The 22,824-nt window shown below is 45.8% G+C and overlaps 1 pseudogene; it reads right to left on the bottom strand.

The window, feature by feature from the left end:
• Positions 1–11,722: 11,722 nt before the first annotated feature.
• Positions 11,723–11,841, bottom strand: LOC115032088 (annotated as a pseudogene).
• Positions 11,842–22,824: the final 10,983 nt, after the last annotated feature.

Consider the following 22,824-nt stretch of genomic DNA (forward strand, 5'->3'; position numbering starts at 1 on the left):
GAGCAGGACAGTGCTGGTCACATTGTATCTGAAGTCAGGAGGCAGAGCAGGTCAGTGCTGGTCACATTGTATCTGAAGTCAGGAGGCAGAGCAGGTCAGTGCTGGTCACATTGTATCTGAAGTCAGGAGGCAAAGGGAGAGGGAAAGGGATGGTGGTGCTCAGTCAGCTTTGGCCTTTTTATTCAGTTCAGGACCTCTGGCTATGGAATGATACCACCCACATTGAGACCAAATCTTCCTACCTGAGTATACCAATCTATATAAACCCTTCATTGGCATGCTCAGATGTCAGTTTCCATGAAGATTTTAAAACCTATCAAGTTGGGGATCAAGATTAACCACCAGCAAAGAGTAATGGCACAAGCCTTCAATCCTAACACTACGGAGGTAGGATAGACTGTCTCTGAGTTCAAACTCAGCCTATAGTGAGTTCCAGGCTAGCCATGAATATTGGGGCTAGAGAAATGGCTTTGAGATTAAGAGCATGGACTGCTGCTCTTCCAGAGGACCTAGGTTAGATTTCCATCACCCACATAGCATCACACACCTGTCTATAACTCCCAATTCCAAGTTTACCATCCTCTTCTGGCCTCAAAGAGCACCAGACACATAAGTAGTACAAAAATGTATACATATAGGCAAAATACCCGTATATATACTAAAATTCATAGATAATATACTGTCTTTGGCAGTCATATTTCAATATAACTGATTTCCTTTGTAAACTTTAATTATACCTCATGTCTTTAAGTACATTGTTCAGATAAAGGGTTTATAGGCTTCCCCAATCCCCCAAGGCCTAAGAAGGAGCCCTACCCACCCCTGTGTGAACACTTCCATCCATGAGAGATGCTGGTGAGGGTGTTGGCCCTTGTGGGCAGGCAGAGCTCTCTCTGCTTAAGCGGCTTGAGCTTAAGTGGGCACCAACCGTGCTGCCAACCTTCTCCCCGACACAAGCACTTAGCTAATTGCGCAGAACTCAGGGCCAGACCTTAGAGAGTGAAGAGGCCTGTCTGGACCCCGTTGGCAGTCAATTATTCCCCTGAGTAGAAAGATGGATCACTTCTGCCCATCTCAGTCCAGCTAATAAGACTGTAGATGCTCTTTTAATTCCAAGGCATATAGCTACCCCCAGCCTTTGTTTTTAACCTCTTTGACTAAGGGGGATGCTATAGAAGTAGCGTCCAAAGATGGGAAAGAGGTGCCAGGTGGGGCCCCCGTGGACGCATCCCTTCCATGCAGCTCCCTTCTTATCCACTCCCTGGCCAGCAATCAAGCCTGGCTGCTTTTCTTGGGCTTTCATGGCTGGGGAGGCAAGCTTCATTTTTGCAGGTTCTGAATGGCCTTTTCTCCTACCAGAGACTTCTCTGGATTTTCTTGTCCTTCTCTGGAGTTTTTCACCTCTGAGTGGAGGGGAGGAGTTGGCTGTGTTGTTCTGTTGTTCTTCTTGTCTTCTTGTCTCCCGATGGTTCATTGTTTTCATCATCTAGTTTCCCCCATGAGGTTGCTGGGAGCCTTTTATTGAGGATGCAGCCAGTTCTAAGCTTGGCCTGAAAGCTCGGGAGTTTGAGTGAACATCTCCAGCACTTTGCTTTGTAACTGAAAGGTCAAACCTGCTCTTTCTGTGTGGTGGCAGAGACACTCTTTGTCTTCCTGTCACCCATTGTCCCAGTCTCTGTCCTGCTACTGCCTTTGGAAGGGCATAGAGAACATTGTCCTAAGAAACAACCATGAGCGGCTAGTTACATGCCAACGCACTGGCCGAGCTAGAAGACACAGAGGAATTTCTAGACACACGTAGCCCACAGAAGCAGAAGATCTGGAAAAAGCAATAACTAATAAGCAGATTGAATTTTTGAATTAAAAAAACAAACACAGACCTCACCAGAGAAAAATGGTACCATTAGTGAAATGTACCAAACAGTTCAAGAGTTAACACTGTTTTTTTCACCCTTTTTCAAAATTCATAGGAGAGGTGACACTGATCAATTCATTTTCTATGCTAGAGTTACCTTGTTACCAAAGCCAGACAAGGATGCTGTAGGAAAATAAGATTATAGGCCGATATCCCTGATTAACATAGACAAAAATCCTAGCAGTCTAAATTCAACTTCACATTAAAAAAAATCATTCGCTATGACTGAAAATCAATGTATGGCGCACTTCATTAGTGATGCCGAGGATAAAATTTACATAATCGTCTTTGCACATTCAGAAAAGAGTAGATGAAATCCAGCACGGTCACGTACTAAGATGTCTATTCTTACCTTCATTGTGGATGTCCCAGCCAGCGCACTTGGGCAAGAGAAAGAGACCAATGGCATCGTATCAGTCAAAGGACAGAGGAGAGTAGGGTCACATTTATTTGCTGATAATATGATGTCATAATTAGGAAACTCTGAAGACCCTCTTTCTCCCACAGCCAAGCAGAAGCCTGTTGGAACCGGCAGCTACATTTAGTGAAGTTGCTTCAGGTTGGTAGGAGCTGCGCTGTCAGGGTATTCTAAGTGCATTCTTAACTTTTGTGTTGAGACAGGGTCTCATCAGATGGTCCAGGCTGGCCTTGAATGCACTGGAAATTAGGTAGGCTTTCTGCTTGAAGCTGTCCTGCCTTAATCTTCTGAGGTGTTTTTTTTTTTTTTTTTCAAGAAACTGGCTTGCTTTGGGTTCCCTTTTAATGAAGTTTCTCTACAGTGGCTACATGTAAGGACCCATCATTCCGATCCTTCTTCTAGACTATAATAACTGATAAAGAATTTAGGGTCTGGGGGATTTGAGAAGCCTCTGGGGACATGACTGACTTGCCAGGATTGAGGAACTGGCTCTGTCTGCTCTTTCAGGGCAGAGACCCACTCTTAGCACAGTGTCTGGCTCAAGCAAGTTTGCTGTGCTCTGTGTCTTGGCGGTTTCATGTGGAAAGTGATTCTTGCATTTGTTGTGTTTGAGGGTTGCTTTTGTCTGGCGGGGCTGAGGGCTCTGTGGATAGATCTGATATCCTTGGCCACAAGTCTTCATTGCTGCAGTGGGGATGTTGTGAAAGCCCTTGAGTTTATTTCACAGTGAACCTATAAATGGCTTGATCTTTGTTGGGAGATATAAACACCCCTTCCTGTGGCAATGATAGGCCAACGGAAGATGTTCACCCGTACAGCTGCTCAGGAAGCCCTGCCTTCTTTTCTCAGGCCGCCTCCACAGCCTTTGCTCCTTGCAGTGACCTGGGTGACAGGAAACAGACCCTTTCTCCACGGTGATCAGCTGTTCTTAATGATCATTCAGCAGTTATTTTAAAATGACACCACTTTCCCTAATATGGAGGCAGATGTGTCCTTCTAATCACAAACATAGGGCAAGAAAACCTGTTCCCACTGGGGAATACTTGAGTGGCATCTCCTTATCCTTATCTCCTTATCAAACAGCCTGACTATGAAGCTAGGAAGAGATATCGGCGGTGGGTCCCAGATATGATCCTTATTAGGAACTGTTTCTAATGCTTTGTCTTGATTCGTCTCCTAAAAGCTGTGCTTCCAGACCCAAGGGTCCCGGCCCCCAGCTGGCTTCGACTGGTAATAAAGTATTGCTGTACAGCCAATGGCTGGGCGGGGAGACAGAGGTGGGACTTTTAGATTGCTCTGACAAGGGACTGAGAGGGAGAGGGGGAAGTGGAAGGAATCCATGATGGGGGAAGGGGCAAGCAAGGAGAACAGACTTTCAGGCCTGCCGACATGTAAGATTCCAGGAAAGTGGCCCTAGAGGCCATTCCCCCACTGGGCCTGGGGTAGCAGAGGTGAAAGATGGATTTAGCAGATATTAATTCGAGAATACCAGAGGGGAGTGTGTGCTAGCCTCAGGGAGGTTTAGAAGTGCCCAGCTGTTGAACTAGTCATGGCATATCCAAATTAGCTGGTGTGCGGGTGTGGGGTGTGTGTGTGGTGTGTGCCGTATGTGTGTGAGTGTGTGTGTGTGTGTCTTTCATTCTCGAATCCAGAGCTCTTGGGTGGGTGCAGAGCATGTGTGCTACCTGGCAGCAACCAAGGCAGATTAACTAATTGGCTGCTACAGTCCTGTCTGCTATTTATGTGTCTGCTGGGTGTGATAACTGTGCGGGCCAGTGTCTTGTCAACTTGATATAAAGCTTGAGCCACTTGAGAGGAGGGTGCTTCAGTGGAGAAGAAGCGAGCACCTACCAGATGCTTGTGAGGCATTTCCTTGATTAATGATGGATCTGAGAAAGGCTAGCTCATTGTCGGTGGTGCCTTAATGGTTCTGTGGTCCTGGATGCTATCAGAAAGTAGGCCGAGCAAACCATGAGGAGCAATCCAGTACATAGCATTCACCCATGGCTTCTGTTCCAGTTCCTGTCTCTAGGTTCCTTCCCTGGCTGTGATGTAGAACCGTAAGCTGAAATCAGCTCTTGGCTGCCTAAGTCATAATGGCATTTACCACAGCAACAGAAACCATAACTAAGACAAAACCTAACATTTATCGGCCTCACTTTGCCTCTTTGTAAAATGGGATGAATGAAAGACTACCTACCCAGCTGCAGGAGGAGGTAGGGAGGTAACACCCAGAAGTGATTGGTGTGTGTCTTAGTCAAGGTTTCTATTCCTGCACAAACATGATGACCAAGAAGCAAGTTGGGGAGGAAAGGGTTTATTCAGCTTACACTTCCACATTGCTGTTGATCACCAAAGGATGTCAGGACTGGAACTCAAGCAGGTCAGGAAGCAGGAGCTGATGCAGAGGCCATGGAGGGATGTTCTTTACTGGCTTGCTTCCCCTGGCTTGCTCAGCCTGCTCTCTTATAGAACCAAGACTACCAGCCCAGAGATGGCATCACCCACAAGGGGCCTTTCCCCCTTGATCACTAATTGAGAAAATGCCTTACATTGGATCTCATGGAGGCATTTCCTCAACTGAAGCTCCTTCCTCTGTGATAACTCCAGCTGTGTCAAGTTGACACAAAACTAGCCAGTACAGTGTGCAAATCAATATTAGCCCTTCAGTGTGTGGAGGTGGCTCCTGCTGCTGACATTGCTATGGGATGCTATGAGGGTGTGGACAGGCCTTTCATAGATCTGAGAGGCAGAGTCATCTTCCTCACGATACCTGCTAATGCTCCAAAGAGCACAGAGCCAGGAAGACAGGAGATCCTTTTTTGCTCACCATGTATCTGAATGAGCAAATTCCAAACTGTGGTCTATCTCTAGGAAGCCACAACAAGAATTCTTCAGCCTAGTTCTTTTCCTTCAATCCAGCTAGATGGGCAAAATCTTCTAACCCTCGCCCCCTGTCCATATTCCACTAAAAGGAAACACAGGACTGAGGAGACAGCTCAACGGGTAAGGTTACTGCCATGCAAATGTAAGGACCCAGGTTCAAGTCCCCAGAACACACGCAAAGCCAGGCATGGTGGTGTGAACCTAGAATTCTGATGCTCCCAGGTGAGATGAGAGTCAGAACAGGAGGATCTCTAGATGCCTGTGGGATGGCTTGCCTGGTGGACACAGCTATGAAGGACAGAAACGAGAGGCTGCCTCAAACGAGAATGGTAAGGGTAGACCCCCTAAAGTCTTCTGACTTCTACACGTGTGCTATGGCATGCATACATTTGCATGTGTGTTGCATGTACATGTGGCATCCAGGGCATGAGCATCTAACTTGTAGGAAGACTATGGAGACCCGTGGTACTAGCGTATGCGGAAGTGATGTTGATGTGAGACAGGAGGATATCTGAGATGGGAAAGAGCTTTGCTGAACATCTAGTGCATGCAAACACTGTGTGAGCCACTACATTGCAGGTTCTCTTCCTGATACTCTGGGGAGACTCTCATCTTGATTACACGCAAGAGGCCCTGATTTGCCTAATCTGGCTAGGGCAAGATTACACAGTGTGAGGAATTCGTTCTGTTTGTGAACTGAGGTTAACCATAAAAGTAACTTACAGCTAGCTGCCTGTGTCACAGATCTCTAAAAGGCTGACAGACAGATTAGAACTTCATGGTTGTGGAGAGTTGGAATGTGACCGGTCCAGAGCCACATTACCTTAGGCCATCTTTAGCCCCTTAGAAGTCACTCATAACCCACTTTTGTGTTTGACCTAATATCCCCATGATATCAGGCAGATCCTTTGGAATATGTTAACAGATTGACACCAACCCGAGAGATCTGGATGTCAGCAGGTGCTACCCAAGACCCAGAAAGGAAATCTTTCCCTGTGTTTCTGTAACCCACCACCCTGGTGTTTATAACTTGATTCACGTCTTCCTTTCTATGGAATTGTAACGGTCTAATGAAGTTGTTTCCGTGCTGAGGCACAAGAGACTGCGTTCCTCACCTGTGATCACTGATATTTGGGTTACAATGAGCATCTCTTATTCTTTAAAGGCGGGAGCTGTGCTTGGTGTCAACTGGTCTCAGGGTTCGAAAGTATTTTCTTCCATCCTGGTGGGGGCACCGGGCATCTGAGACATCTTGACGGCCAACTTGATAGGATTTAGAATCACAATGGAAAAAGAAAATTCTGGCCGTGAAGATGAGGGATTCGCTACATTCGTTTGTTGAGGTGGGAACAGGCATCCTGACTATGGCAGCCCTGTGGTGTGGGCTGAACTCTGACTGAGTCAGGAGGTAAAGGCAGCTGAACACCAGCTACTACTTTTAGCTTCCTGACTGTGGGTGCCACGTGACCAGGCACCTCCTGCACCCACACGGGACTTCCCTGCTGTGTCCTGGAAATGTTGGCCCAAATAAAGCGCCCTTCTTTGTGTTGCTTTTACCAGGTACTCTGTGACAGCAGTGAGACAGGTAACAGATACAGATGAATACTCGAAAACTATTAAAAGGGAGAAAAACCCACAAAATTTGTTTTCTGATATATACAATGGTGCTACCAAGAGTCATTTATGTCCCATTTATGCCTAATTACCATATAGCGCAGTAATTATTATGATTAACTAGCTGACAGATGAGTTGGCTGAACATTTCATTTGATCTAGGAAGCACAGCACATATGGGTTCTATCTCCATCAATCCTCCCCCTGCGGCATGGTCATTTGTTCATAATTTTGGTAAGTGACAGCAACACTGGTCAGCAGTTTCAGACTACCATGTCCAGAAGAGACACAGAACATGGAAATCACACCGTCTCTGCTCTGGTGTCAACACAGGAAAAATCCACTGATTTTCCAATTGTTGCTGCCACTGTTCACGAGAGTCATTAAGAAGAACGGGGACACTCCGAGGCAACGCAAAATCAAGGTGGACTGCATCCTGAGGAATAACACTCAAGCTTGAACTCTGACCTCCACATGCACACATACACACATGCATGCACATGACAGGTACATATCACATATGCACTATGCATGCACCACTTATGAATGCAGACACACACACACACACACACACACAGACCTGCACAATGCAAAGGATGAGTGAATGAGCCAGGTGACTTCCTCATGCCTGTCAGCCCAGAACTACTCAGGAGGATGAATCAGAGGTCAAGTCAAGGACCTGCCTGCCCTGAGCAGTCTAAAACTACAGAATGAACAGGAGAGAGGCGTTTAGGATGCAGTACCTGAGATCCTGGAGCCTGGTGATGGTGGCTGCACTCGTCAGCCTGGGCAACTGCAGACCATCTTAAGGATGTGAGTGCGGCTTGATGCTTTCTTTACCCCATTTTCATTTATCTTGAAGAAATAGAAGAACCTTGCTTTCTCGGCCCATCCTGTCCAGTTAAAAACAGAGCTGAGGGGTTTCATCTACCTGTTTGCTTGGGCTAATAAATGATTTCCAAATGCCAAGTAAGTCGGAGGTACTTATACACACACACACACACATACACACACACACACACACACACACACACACACATCTACAAAGACTAATTGCAACTGCCTGTGCTGTGCTATTTCAGGCGTGCTCACCCTCATTTATTATGCTGTATTTGTGTCATTGCAGTGCTCTAGTGGCAGATTAGGATTTCAAAATACAATCCCAGTCACCATCAGAAGAAATGGGGAACCAGGTGAAAAATGAACTCAAAGCAATTAGAAAGTCTTGTAAATTAGTTTTCCCAAGGGCCGTTGCCTGCATCCAGGCCACAAGATGATCTGTCTCTGGGCTAGTGTCCATGTGTGTGAGTTTGTGCTTACTTGTGTGTGGTGTGTATGTGTGTGTGTGTGTGTGCGCACTTCTGCTTTTACTGTAAGCCAGGGCCTGGGTCTGGTGTGTGAATAAATGCTTTCTTGCTTGAGGTTGGCCATCTTCCTGCCAGATGCAGAGTTTTCTGTTTACTATCAGTGGACTCAGTGGTCAGAGGTTCTTGGCCACAGACTGTATCTGATGACCTGTGCCCCGCCCCTCACACCTATCCATCCTTGAATAAGAGACCTGAAAACTCAAAGTGTCTTATTTCTCTGCTGGGCAGCTTGCCAGCTCACCTTGTTTGGGGACATTGTTACTTTTGCTTGATCTATATTCTTACAAAACTACCAAAATATCCTTTCTTCCAGTCCTGCAAAAGCTAAGGTAAGATTTTGTTGTTGTTTTATTTTGTTTTCTTTCTTTCCCATTTTGGCTTGGGGTACAGTCAAGGTATAGTATACAACACCAAATCTTGATACCTTAAGGCCATTTGAGCATCTCATTTAGAGACAGACTTCCCCCCTCCCCAGAAATTTCCCTTGGGCTATCTCATGTAAAAGTTAATTTGAAGAGCATATTTGGGCATATTAATGAAAATATTTGAGTGGATGTTTTCCAGACTAAGAAGTAGGAGTTTAGGGGAAAGGGAGGGGGTAGTTTAAATTATAATTTTTGTTTTGATTGACCAATTTTCCCAATATTACTCCTTCCTTTGAGTGAAAGCCCCATTAATCCCTCCCTACACTCCTGTTCAGAGGCAACCACTCTTGTATCTCAGACTGGCCCAAAACTTGCTATGTAGCTGAGGGCGAACTTGAACAGCTGATCCTCTGCCTCTACTCCATGAGTTCTGGGATTTTAGGTGTGTACAACCAAGCCAGATGTATGCAGGTCAGGCTACAAAACCCAGGGCTTCCTGAATGCTAGGCAAGGGCTCTGCCAACTGAGCTACAGCTGGAGCCTCTGCTCAGCTCTTCAGAACACGTGTTTATGATTCACCATTGGCCTACTGGTTCTGCTGTGTCTGGGAGTGACTTCTTGGGAGATGAGAGGTAAGGATGGAGCAGTTGGGGGGAGGGCTCAGTTTCTGTTCATTGTTTGTTTTTTGAGACAAGATCTTGTTACCATGTAGCCCAGGCTGATTCTCCTGTTTCAGCCTCCAGGGGCAGGCATTCCGGTGTGAATCATGAGCTCTGCCTCCTGTACCTTTACACGTGTAGTTACAGCTTCAGATGTCTAAGTCCAGGAGCCTTCAGGCTGGCCTGTGCCTCTAACACTCCGCATTTCTTTTGGTGTGACATCAAGAGGAAGTTGGAAATGTCATCTTTAGCTATCTTATATCCTGGTAGCTCTAAGATTTCTTTTGTGTGACTTTATAGTTCTCAAAATATTTTTAAGGGTCACAGGAGGAAGCACTTTCAAGAAATGAGATGGGAGAGGGAATGTCTTTGTGTTGGCCTGGAGATCAGTGGCTGATAACAACACGGAAAATAGTTTGATTTCCTCCCTCTCTTTCCTCCTCCCCGTCCCCACCTGGGGCCTAGAGATTGAGCCTCATATACTAGACAAAGCTCTGCCCTCAGTACTTTGTAATTTTGTAAATAAATAATAAGGAATAGAAGATTTAAAACCCAGATTGATTCCTGTAGCTTCTTTTTTGCTGATCTGAGACCTTTTATTGGCAATCTACTTTCCATAACCCATTCTGGCCCCTGCGGTCCTTTTTTTTGGCTCTGATCTCTCTTGCTGAACTTTCCGCGGAGGATCTCCTACCTACAGCTCTTTCTTCATCTTCGATGCTGACGAGTCCCCTGTCTGGAGCAACCACACATACTGGAATGAATTAGCCATCGAGAAAGGCTGAGATGGAAGCATGGGGTGGAACCCAGTGAAGCGAGGCAGATTATTTTCCCCTCCCACTCGCTCTCCAGCAGTGGATGTTTTCCGGTTATCTCTGCTTTGAATCTAGCTGTTTGATCCTCAAAGTCGAAGAATGGCTTCCGCACGGTTTTATAGTACTAGAGATGCCAGCTGCAGCCATAAACTCCTCCAGTTCCGCCGTATCTGCTTGCCATATCCTGAAAATATATTTGGCTGTATTTTCCCCCTGCACACCTATATGTTGTGCCCTCCAGGGACATTCCTCCTGTGCACAGCTCTCTTTCCCTTCCTGTTAAGCCCACCGTGCACGTACAGTACAGCTTCCTCAATAGCATGCTGGCTTTTTATTTCTTCTGCAGTTTAGGAAGGGGCACAGGTGTCGCTTACCAGTGCTCTGCTCCCTCCGCCCCACCCCCCTTCTAGAGCTACAGTTAGATCAACAGGAGAGAAAGGTTATTGACGATAGAAAACTTCTGCTCTCAGAACCTGTTTCCCTGAAGCATTCTGGCCACTGTGGGGGCAGGAGTGAAGATCCTCTTTAAAGAGACATCTGTGCCCCTCCCCCTCCCGTACCTTTGGCTATTGGACTGTGAAAAAAAAAAATGGAGCCCAAGAAAACTGGAATTTCCTTAGGAGCCTTATACTAGGAAAAGGGAAAGGCTTGTCCTGGTGTCAGCCTGAGGCGACAAGTTTGTCTCCTGGAAAGAGGTTCTGGAAGGTTCAGGCAACCATCTCATCACACACCACCTTGTGGGAGAGACTAGAGCCGAGACAATAGTGGGTCAGTGAGGGAGCAGATGCACCTTGACCAGAGAACTGGCTGTAACACACACACACACACACTCACACACTCACACACTCACACACGCTACCCCCCCCCCCCCCCCCCCCCCCCCCCCCCCGCTCTTCGGAAGGTGGACTTGGCTAATCCCAGGACCTCTTTGTCCCTCTTCACATTTTGACCATACTGCGTTGGCCACTGTTCCCTGTGTTTCGCTGTGACTTTTCTGTTTAATGGACCTATTGAGGATGGATAGCTGAGCAGAGCTTCTCGGGGCTGCCAGGGCCTGGGCTCTGACCCTAATAACTCTGCTAACATTTAGAGAGGACGGGAAACAGCCCAGTGTCATTATACCTCATTTGACAGTGTGGCCCGACATCCTTGATAAAAACAAAGGACTTGGGATAGGACAAGTAAGCTGCAAGTCTTGGAAGCTTCCGGGAAGAGGGAGATAGGGAAAAGGAAGAGAAAAAAAAAATCACGCCCTCTTGGGTTAGGGAGGCGGAGCGCGGCGGTGGGGGTTAGGGCCAAGGGTTGTCTATCAAGAGAGTGACAGGCCAGAATGTTAGGGGAAACGGGCTTAGGCTTCTGCCTGTATCTGAAAAAGAGGTGAAGGAGAAAGGGCGGCTTTGCTTAGAGCCAGGCTGCAAGCCTGACTTCAGAGGGCGCCACGTTCGAGGCTCTTGTGGTCCAGGACGAAGGATTGCACCAGGAACACATTGTTAGAAATAAAAATAGGCACAGTTTATTAAGAAAGAAAAGGTAGTTGGGAGAATGAGGGTGGGCCAGTGAGCGGTGGCAAAAGGTCCCCAGAAGAGATGCATGCCCCTTCACAGGACGTGTGTAGCACCTGCCTCTCCTCATTTCACCTTTCTTTTTTCTTTTACTTTTCTTTCCTTTTTTTTTTTTTTTTAAAGCTGACAGCACCCGGTATTCCCTGGCGGTTTCCCATCCAAGTACTGACCAAGCCTGACCCAGTTTAGCTTCCGAGATCATTCGGGATCGGGCGCGATCAGGGTGGCACGGCCATAGACCTCATTTTGTGTCACAGCTGTTTCTGCACATGCAGTGAGAGCGAGTTGGCTGCTGGTGTTCACTGCAGTCTGGCTTTTCACTTTTTCTTTAGTCTGGGACCCGGCATATAAGATGCTTGCCCCCACGCTCAAGGTCAGCCTTCTGTCTTACACATCTCTGAAAACACCTTCACAGACATGCCTAGCTGCGTGTCCGAGGTGACTCTAAATCTAGTCAAGTTGACAAGAAGATTAACTATCCTACGACCTAATAAAATGAAAAATTTGCACTCTGTGAAAATCCTGTTGAGAGGGTAAAAAGGCAAACTATAGGCAGGGGAGGGGAGATATTTGCAGACTACATATTTGACAAGGGATTTTCAACTGCAAGCTATAAAGAACTCTTACAGCTTGAACCAAAACATTATACAGGCGAGCCAACCTAGAAAATGGATAAAAGGTACCAATAGGTATTTCACTATAGATGAAACCACAAGAAGATGTTTAATATCATAAGCCATCCAGAAACTGTAAGTTAAATTCCTAATAAGCAATGCAGATACATCTCTCAGAAGAACTAAAACAAGTTCTTAAAGATTTACCTTATTTCTTTAAAGTATGTAAATACTTTATATAGTGTGCAGCTATGTGCACAAGGGTACAGGTGTCCACAAAAGCCAGACTAGCATGGGGCTGGAGTTCCAGGCTGTGTCAGCTTCCTTGAGGTGGGTGCTCAAACCAGACTTGGATCCACAGGAAGAGCAGAAAATACTCTTAACCACTAAGACGACCCTACCCCCACGTCTTTTAAAATAGTAAATAACATCAAATCCTAGAAAGATTACAGAGAAACACAGCCATTCATGGGTTGCTGTGATGTTGTGAAAGGGTGTAACACTTTAGTAAACAATTTGGGAGTTTCTTATTAGAAATAAACATGTACCCCGTTTGATAGCTTATACTATAAGTTTTATGTGGATTGTTGACAGGACCTTGAGAAGGAGCCTCTTGTCACAGCAGTGAGTCATTGCCTGGATTGCATTGGCCTCTGAGCGTCCTTGGGAGGGAGTTTCTAGATAGTGTTCACAACACTGGAAGATCCACCTAAATATGGGCACCAATGATGCATTTGCTGAAGTCCTAGGCTGAGAGAAAGCAATCTGGGCAGGTGAATGCACCCATCTCTGTCTCCTTCTGGCTCTGGATACAATGTAACCAGGTGCCTCACACTCCTACAGACACAACTTCTCTGCCATGAAGGACTGAACTGGGAGCCGGGACAAATCCATTCTTCTCAGATTGCTTTTCCTGGGGGTATTTTATCATAGCAACAGAAAAAGTAATGAATATACCATGCTATCCAGAAATTGCAATTTGAGTACTTATTCCAGGCAAATGAAAATTCACATCTATAACAAATTTGCACGACAATGTTTACCGCATCTTTATTTGGTTATAACCCCAAACTAGAAGTAACCCAAATGCACTTTATTGGAGAAATGTGTAGGTAAGCTATGGTACAGTCAAACCATGGAATACTACTCAGTGATATAAGATACCAACCCATGCAATAACTCGGATGGACCACAAGCAACTTATACAGATTGAAAAATGCCAATCTGGAAAGGTTGTGATATACAGTTCCCATTTACATAAAATTCTTGTAATAAATTATAGCAATGAAGGATCATAGATACACTGATTCCGTAATGCCATGGATCCTGACCGTGGAAATCTCACATATCCACATGAGATAAAATTGCTTAGACCTAAGTATACACAGGCAGGTGAAGAGGGGAGGGAGAGAGAGGGAACCAGGGAGAGAGATTTGGAGAAATACAGCTAAGGTAGGTGGATTAAATCAACATCAATTTCCTGATTGTGATATTGTATGATAGTTATGTAAAACGTTGCCATGGGGGGAAACAGGGTTAATTGAGGGAGTTCAGGGCATCTCTTTATTATTCTTCACTGTGAATGAAGCACAATTAGGACCAAAGGCAATTAGAGAGGGTATCTGTAATTATCTCAAAATAAAAAGTTAAAAATAAAAAGCCCATAACACTTATCTCAAGTGAATATCCTTCATACAGGACCCCAGCCAGCAGCTAGGACAGAGCCTGTGAGTGTCCTCCATAGAGAACCCCAGCCAGCGGCTAGCGCTGAGCCTGTGAATATCCTCTATAAAGGACCCCAGCCAGCGGCTAGGACAGAGCCTGTGAGCATTCTCCATAGAGGACCCCAGCCAGTGGCTAGCGCTGAGCCTGTGAGCATCCTCCATAGAGGACCTTAGTCAGCGGCTAGGACAGAGCCCGTGAGCATCCTCCATAGAGGACCCCAGCCAGCGGCTAGGGCAGAGCCTATGAGCATCCTCTATAAAGGACCCCAGCTAGCGGCTAGGGCTGAGTCCGTGCCACTTGCTCTCTGATGTAGACTAAGGCCATTTCTTCAGGCCTTCAAGACCCATGAAGGCTCAGTCTATAAGATGCTGCCTGAAGCTGTCCCCCTCAGTCTCCACTTAAAGTTTGGCAGCTGCAGCGTCAGGCACCGGAAGCGTCCCTAATGAGCGAGATTTGTTTTATTTATTTTTTTCTGGTGTCCTTTGCTGTGGTGGTTAGGGTCTGTATTCCTGGGCTCACAAAGGAGTTAGATCCCCAAATACTATCCACTTACTGTGTCATGAGGTGAAATCTTTGACTTGGTGAAACTTAGTCCCATGGCTGAGTCCTGGTTCCTCTCTAAGCAAAGGCAGAGAAGCGTCTCCAAATAGAGACCCACGGTCCATGTCCTTACCCATCAGGGGGCTCTGCGTGGCCTTGAGACTTGCCAATGCCAGGTAAGGCACTTGGACCCTGTAGTTTCATCACTGTGAGCCGATTTATTTTTGGTTTATTCATTTATCTATTTATGTATGTATTTTATATATTTTGTTTTTATTTATGTATGTATCTGTGTATATGTATGCCATACCTGGTGCTCACAGAGTCCAGAGGAAGGTATTGTGTCCTCTAGTGTTGGGCTTACAAGTAGCCATTGTGAACCACGCAACAGGGAAGCCGAGAGCTGAACTTGGATCCTCTGTGAGAACAGTGAATGCACTTTGAGCTGCTTCAGCCTCAGCACCGTTTCATTCTGTTTTGCTTTTTTAAGATGGACAAATATATCCACTTTCCACAGAAGTCTTTGCAATAGATGGCTTCCATCTTTATTTTCTCTCTCTTTCTCTCCTCCCACTCCTCACCCCCTCTGATGAATCCAGTTTGACCTAGTCTTGATGTGTGTAATGATCTTTCCGTCTTCCTGTGCCCACCTAGATTACAGGTGTGCACCTTCATGTCTAGTTTTATGTGGTGCAGGGAGGTGGGACTCAGGGCTGTGTGCATAAGAGAAGCAAGCGGTGTCCTGGAATGCAGAGTCATTCTCAGAGCCAGTATTTTATCCCAATCATTTAACTATTACCAATGAGTAAGTGGGAAAATTAGATCATAGCCTGCCAACCAATTACCCAGCACTCCACAGACTCAAAAGTTCACAGCATAAACAGATAGGAGAGAGAGAGATAACAGTTACCATTAACGTGGACCAATCATGCCCAGAGCAGAATCCCGGACTGTCCTTCAAGTAGAACAGGAAAAAGGATTTTAGTTACTTTCCAAAGCAGAATGAAGACTTCTGAGGTCAAGAACATGTAGCTGATTCTCCCGGGTGCCATGGTGAAGTGAAACTTGGCAACTGTTTTGAAGAGAACATTCAAGAATTTCTTTGTTCCATCTGTTACTCAGAATAGAAGTAAAATCCTAAAAATAGTGATTGAGAGAAGTGAGATTGTACAAACAATGATCCACCAAATCTTTCTAAGACCTCAGAGCTACTGAGCAAGATTTTCTCCTTAGATATCCACAGTGGCAGGCCACTCACTCTGTTAGGCTTTCCCCTTTAAATCCACAGGTTTGGAAGCATTCCCAGTAAGTCTTTAATGCCGTCCACTAGCTGAGCACCATGGTGCAAAGCTTGCAGTCCCAGTACCCTGAGCAGCAGGAGAATCCTTGTGAGCCACATGGCTCTGTGTCCCAGAAAAACAGACAGAGGACTGGGAGGTTAGCCCAGTGCTAGAGCCTTTGTCTAGCATGCATGAGAACCTAAGTTCAATTTTTAGGGCTTCAAAAATTGAAATGTGTATGTGTGTGCATGCACACACACCCATACACAAATGTACACAATGGAATTCACTTTCAAGATGAATAGATTATCTTTTCTTAAAAGTTAATTTTTATTTGTGTGTATGTGTATGTCTCTGTGTGTCAGGTGCAGATTCCAGCAGTGTCAGAAAAGGCCATAAAAGACCGTCGAGCTGGACTTGCAGGTGCTTGTGAGCTGCCTGGTGTGGGTGCTAAGAGCTGAACTCAGGTCCTCTAGAAGAACAGCAAGCACTGTTAGTCACCGACCCATCTCTCCAGCCTCTGGAGCTGCCATAGAACAACAAAGGCACTGGCCTTGGTCTCTTTGTGGAGTGCTGTCGTTTCTACCGAGAGGACAGTGCAGTCAGTACCCCTTGCCAGATGTGTCTTTATCCCAACTCAAGTAGCAGATGAAGCCTTGTTGATTGATGGTGATTTCTGGAAATGTCCTACTTAATGGTATGTTTAATTCTTAGAAACATGGTTTTGTTTATCCCAACAAAATCCTGTAACATTGAATGGGAGCAGGGTTTAAGTTTTAAATCCCTCATTTCTGGAGAAGTTCAGCCACGCCATGCATTACTTATTAAGACACCTACCCTGCTGTCTAGGATGTTTTCAGTGCTAAGTAATCAAAGCCACCAACTCACTGCTGATGTCATCGTTGTTACTGTTGTCACGGTTAATCTTGGCATCGAGGTAAGCATCACTGGGCAGTCGCTTGTGAGTTTAAAGTGTTATCATAGCCTCTCTTGATTTGTAATGAACCAGATGTAGCTTTCATAATTCCTAGGCCAGCAGCAGTTAACAACCACTTTTTTTTGAAGATGTATTTATTATTATATCTTAAGTACACTGTAGCTGTCTTCAGACACACCAGACGATGGCATCAGATCTTATTATGGGTGGTTGTAAGCCACCATGTGGTTGCTGGGATTTGAACTCAGAACCTTCGGAAGAGCAGTCATTGCTCTTAACCTTTGAGCCATCTCTCCAGCTCCAACAACCACTTCTTCCTTCAGCCTTCTGTTCTGTATATCTGGTTTTGCTCTTACACTGGGTCTTGCTATGACTTCTGTTGTAGATTTGACTTTTTTTTCAGAGGAGGTGTGAAGAAAACATTTTATCACCCACCCACCCAGATAGGGCACCAATGACAGATCAAAGAAATTACTCTACCCAAGTCCAACATGGTGAGCCAATGAGTTTATTGGAGGAGCAGAGAAGACTCAAAGGTAGCTCCATTACTAAAATGCTCACCCTAGTATGGGTGTCAACTCTGAATATTGTATCCCTGAAGCTATCTGTACAACTTGCATGTTGCTCAGTGTGTCAGAGTTCACTTGTACACAGCTAGGCTTGGAGACTTTTCTCCCAGGTCACTGTTTGCCACTTCCATAAGGTTGGGGAATGATCTGTGAGTTTTGTTAATTTCAGGAACTTCTTGAGACTTGCAAGTTGTTTACTTCCTGAGTTTTATGATTCTCTCTCTTAAAGATAATGTTTCAAGTAGGAGGAAATTGTTATCCACATTCTTCAGAGATCCTCCTGCCTCAACCTCCTAAGTGTTGGGGTTACATGTGCCAACATACCATAGTCTGAGTCCTATGTACATGGCAGTTTCTGGTGAATGTACAAAGAATTCCTGTGTCTGGCTGCATCAGCAACTGTCTCCTTCCCCTATCCTTGGTACATTCTGCCACAGCAAGTAGCTGGTGGCTGATGTTAAATCTATTCTGACCCAGAGGATTTTAAATATGATTTCTATCCACAGCTACTGTGATCGTTGTTTGACTAACAACAGCATGACTTGCTGTGCTTAATGTGGGACTTGATATCAGCATTTCTCATGGTCCAATCTGTGGTGGATAATGCTGACTTTGGCCCAGTAGCCAGAGACATTGCTCTAAACAATTTATATCCCGGCAGAACAGATGCTATGATTTCATTATTGTGGACTGCTATTAGCTCTACCCAGAAGTCAGTGCAGCCAGTAGCCTTCGCCAAGCGTGTCCCCATCTCAATTGACATGACAGACACAGCTTTATTGATGCAGCCTTCTGGAAATTTCCTACTTGCCAATATGTTTGATTTTTGGAAACATGATTTATTTTATCCCCAAAAAGTCCTATAACACTGAATATGAGCAGAGGGCTTAAGATAAGGTTTTTAAATTGGTCATTTCTGGTTCACTTGGTCACTACTAAATAGATAATTCTGGACATTCAACTGTGGTAATCCACATATTTTGACACTGGTTAGATTGTTGCACATACCACATTCCCTGGTCTGTCTGATCCAACATGGTGCTGTGCCAGTGACCGCCATAAACTACGGTTTCCAAAACTACCCCTCAAGCTCAGGTTGCAGACTGAGCCCAACTCAGAATATACACGGCTGTGCTGATTGGCCAGTGAGGGAAGAAGGCCAGCCAACATCTGGAAGGCTGTGGAAGCTGCCTCTGTGTCTCTCTCAACCTCAGCAAGGTCCCTTTCAGAACGAGGGTGGCTTTGAGGAATTTGTTGGATTGGACACTGTGTAAGGAGTAAAGTCAAAGCCTGTGGAGTTCCTCCGAAACAGTTGGCTAGGCCTTATTTTAACAGAGGTAGAGTCCTTGCCCCCTTTAGGGGGTATGCATGTGTGTGTTGTATGAACACAGGTGTGTGCAGGTATGCGTACATGTAGAGGCTAGAGGAGGGTGTTGGGTGCCCTGCATTCTCTGTTGTATTCCTTTGAGGCACCGTCTCTCACTGAAGCTGGGGCTAGGTTGGCCAGCAGCAAGCCTGAGAAATCCCATCTCCATTCCCCACAGCTCTGAGGTCACAGGCACATGTTCAGGAACCCTTGGCTTTTCACATGGGTACTGAAGTCGCAGACTGAGGTCTTTGTGCTTGGGAAGTGAATGTTCCTCACTGAACTGTCTCCCCAGCCCTGAGGTAGAGTTTTATTTTGTAAGATTTATTTCTATTATTTTAAGAATTATTTATTTATTTAGTTTTTATGTGTACTTGTGTTTGCCTGCACGCATTCATACATATCACATATGTTCAGGATCCCCCAGAGATCAAAAGAAGGCATCAGATTTCCTGAAACTGGAGTCGCAGGCGATTGTGGCCAAATCCAGGTCTCTGGCAAGGATAGTAAACACTCTTAAGCACTGAGTCCTATCTCCATCCCTGGTTTATTGCTTTAAATCATTCGTGTGTGTGTGTGTGTGTGTGTGTGTGCGCGCGCGCGTGCGCGTGCATAAGCACATGAATGACTGTGTCTGATGAGGCAGAGGTGTCAGATCCTCTTTAGCTGGAGTTACAGGGGGTTGTGAGCCACCTGATGTGGGTGCTGAAGACAAAGTTCTGGCCGGATGCAAGCAGATGCAAGCAATGCATACTCCTAACTAGTAACTTTACGTTCCGGCCCCTAAGGTAGGGTTTTTAAACATCCTCTTTGGAGTGTGGGGTTTAGCTTCTGGGAACGCATCTCTGAAAGCAAGCCCGGTAGGAGCCATGGCAGCTTGACCTGAAGGAGAGAACATGGGCGTGTGGTCAGAAGAACTGAAAGGCTGATCAAAGAGTCTCTCATGCCTTGGTCGTTAGCTGCTTTTGGAGGTTGGTAGGTCGTGTTGTGCTCTATTTCACAGGAAGTTCTAGAAGGGACAGGATAACATCTAATGCCTTTCTGTAGAGCAGGTCCAGTCTACATCGGCAGTGGGATGAGGTGGAGCAAGGACAAGAGGCCACTATGAAGTCGTCCTTGATTTAAAGGACCTCAGAGCTAAGGTCACGGAACGAAAGGGAAACCACTGAAACTCAAATTGTGCGGTGCTCTGACTTCTAACATGGGAGTTTCACAGAACAGAGATGGCGGGGAGTGGCATGATCAGAGATGCCGACTGAACCACATCTTCAGTGACATTTGTGTCAGCAGTTACGGAGCAGGGACAGAGGCCTGGGTGATAGGACCCTGAGTGAGAGGGACAGAAGTGTGGGCCACTTCTAAAGAAGCAACAATAACAAACCCTTCATGAGATCTTGCAGGCAGGTATGGAGAGAGGAAAAATAAAGGTCCCAGGCGAGCTTTGATTATGGAAGCCCTGAGGCAGGAGGAGTGCCCAGAGTCTGGACGGAAGATTGCAATGAGGCTTTGGCTCTGCCAGCATTACTGACAATCTGCATGTTTTCAAGGCTCTGAGAAAGCAGGGATAAATAGGACAGAACTCTGCAGTGGGGGCTTGCAGGTTATATATGAGAAGTGCAACCGTGGAATTTAGGTTATGTTGGCCGGAGTAAATAAAATATATGGACCGTTAACAAACCTCAAGCACAGGAGACATGGGAAAATCTAAAAGGAAAGCTTATTTCAGGACTAGTGGGTTGTCTATAGCCCCAAGCTTGCCCTTTGGAGTCTCCAGCAAATTTTCCAGGCTGAGGGTAAATGAAGTTTGCCAGACTTGGGAATGGCTTTTTCCCCCCTGAGGCCCAAGCATGTACCACGCAGCATATACTATTTATCCAAATCTCGGGTTTGCGGAGTGTACTGTATTTTGTTTGCAACGTGAGGAGAAGCCCCGTCTCCCCCACCCCTATCTGCTCACTGCAGCTGTGCTTCCTGCTCAAGACCAAGGCAGTGCACACCTCAGCATGGCTCTCGGAGGGAATCATAAGGCCCTACCTCCAGCTCAGGAGCTTCTGACAAGTAGGTCACTGCAGGGGGTGGGGGTCATTTACTCTTCAGGGGTGTGGTGAAGAGCTTAGGTTATCTGTGATGTGGGGAGCTGGCTCCACATTGTTGCTTCTGCTGGAGGCACTGATTGAACACAGTGGGTACAAAACTAAAACAAAAAGAACCTGACCATGACAGGGCACATTGGGGATGGATATGATAGTGACACACAGATCATTGTCAAATGATTAATTACAACTGTACTTTAGAAAAAGGAGAAGACAAGAAGTGGTGCTTTTGTTTATTGCCACCCTCTTATCTCTGGTTGGCTACTTCACCCTGACTCCATCACTGGTGTGTTTGTTTGCATGTGGTCGTGTGCCACGTACTCTATAAAGACCTTTTGGTCCACAGCATTTACCTGCCACACAAGAAAGCAACTGACATCCACAAACAATCTTGCAGAGATATTACCGGCATTGTTAGAGACAGAGTCTGGGCCCTGACAGTCACAAGAAGCTCACCCACTTGCCCCTGATATGCCAACCAAATACAAGCACTATCAAGGAACAGAGAAAGTGATTTCTATATAGCCTCCTGGGAAACAAACGAGGTGGTCCAGTGAACGAACATGTTCACTCCCAATCATCTTGTAATCCTAACGTGAGGGTTTGGTCTAACATGGGGTACATGCAGGTAAGTGGTCCTGGTCAGGGTGTGGTCCTGACCATCACTGACCCATCACTGTCTGAGTCTGTTTTGTGAGTTGTCAGAACTCGGCATAGCTTCTTCCTGGGAGGTGAGCTCTCTGTCCCCTAACCATATGGCACCATGGCTTCTGGGGTTCCTGAGGAGATTTTAAGTCTTTGGCACGTGTTGTTTTAATAGGCAGATAGCTGAGGATGGGCACAGCCTCCCTTTGGACTACCATTTCCTGCCCTGCCATGGTGGTTGTAAGAAATCCTTATCATGGAGACTTTTCCTGAGTTCTAATGAGTTCCATAGAGATTCCATTCCAACAATGGCATCTTTCTTTTTCTGTGTTGTGTGTGTGTGTGTGTGTGTGTGTGTGTGTGTGTGTGTGTGTGTGTATGAGGGCACAAATGTGCATGTATGTGCATGTGTGCTCATGTATATGCATGCCTGTGGAGGTCAGAGGCTGACATTGAACATCTTCCCCTGTAACTCTCTATTATAGTTTTTGAGACAGGATCTCTCTCTCTCTCTCTCTCTCTCTCTCTCTCTCTCTCTCTCTCTCTCTCTCTCTCCTCCCTGCCTCCCTCCCTCCTTCTCGCTCTCTCACTCTGAACCTAGAGTTCAGTGATTTGGTGATCCTGTTTGGCCATCCAGACCCAGAGATGTTCTTCTTGCCACACAACCCATTGCTACCAGGCCTAGCTTTTTATGTGAGGGCTGGGGTTCCGAACTCAGGTTCTTTGCTCACAAATCAGGCACATTATCAACAGATCCATAGCTCCATCCTCTCATTTTTTTCTATCTTGTTTCTCTTTAGGATCAGAGAATAAATAACTAAGCCCGCAGAAAGCCGTCCCTGGCACTTTGCCTATTCTGGTCCTGTTCTAGATGACACGGCCATGATGTACTCTTGTGGGCTGTTTATGTTTCCAGAGGAAGGGGAAGGGAAGGGAGTTCTTTATGGCTGTTTTGGTGTCAGAGACTCCAGCTGATCCCCACATCCTGGTTCTCACTCCCCTCTGTACCTACTTGGCTCCTCCACTGCTTGCCAGACAAAATGAAATAAAACAAAATCACCAAGGAGTCCAGAAAATTGAAAGAAAAGTAAAGGATAAAGGAGAGCGGAGGGGCCCTGACATCAATTTCCCTCTCTCAGTGGGTACTTCGTCTTTATTTTCTGCTTCCTTTACTGAAAAAAAAATTTGATTTAAACTTTGCTTTGTTAGAGATTCCAGAGAAGTGGAAATGTAGTTTCTAACCTTATGCTTTGTGTAACAAAGTCCCAAAGTCACAAACCTACAGAGGACCTAGAGCATTAGGAAGAACTGGGCTTTCATTGAACTGCATAATAATTACCAAAGGTTATGGCTACTGCAGGAAAGTACAGATCCTAGTATCCTAGTGTCTAGGTTGCTGTGATAAAAACCATGACCAGAAGCAACTTGGGAAGGAAAGGGTTGATTTCTGCTTA

This window comes from Mus caroli, chromosome 9, assembly GCF_900094665.2.
Source record: "Mus caroli chromosome 9, CAROLI_EIJ_v1.1, whole genome shotgun sequence".
NCBI lineage: Eukaryota > Metazoa > Chordata > Mammalia > Rodentia > Muridae > Mus > Mus caroli.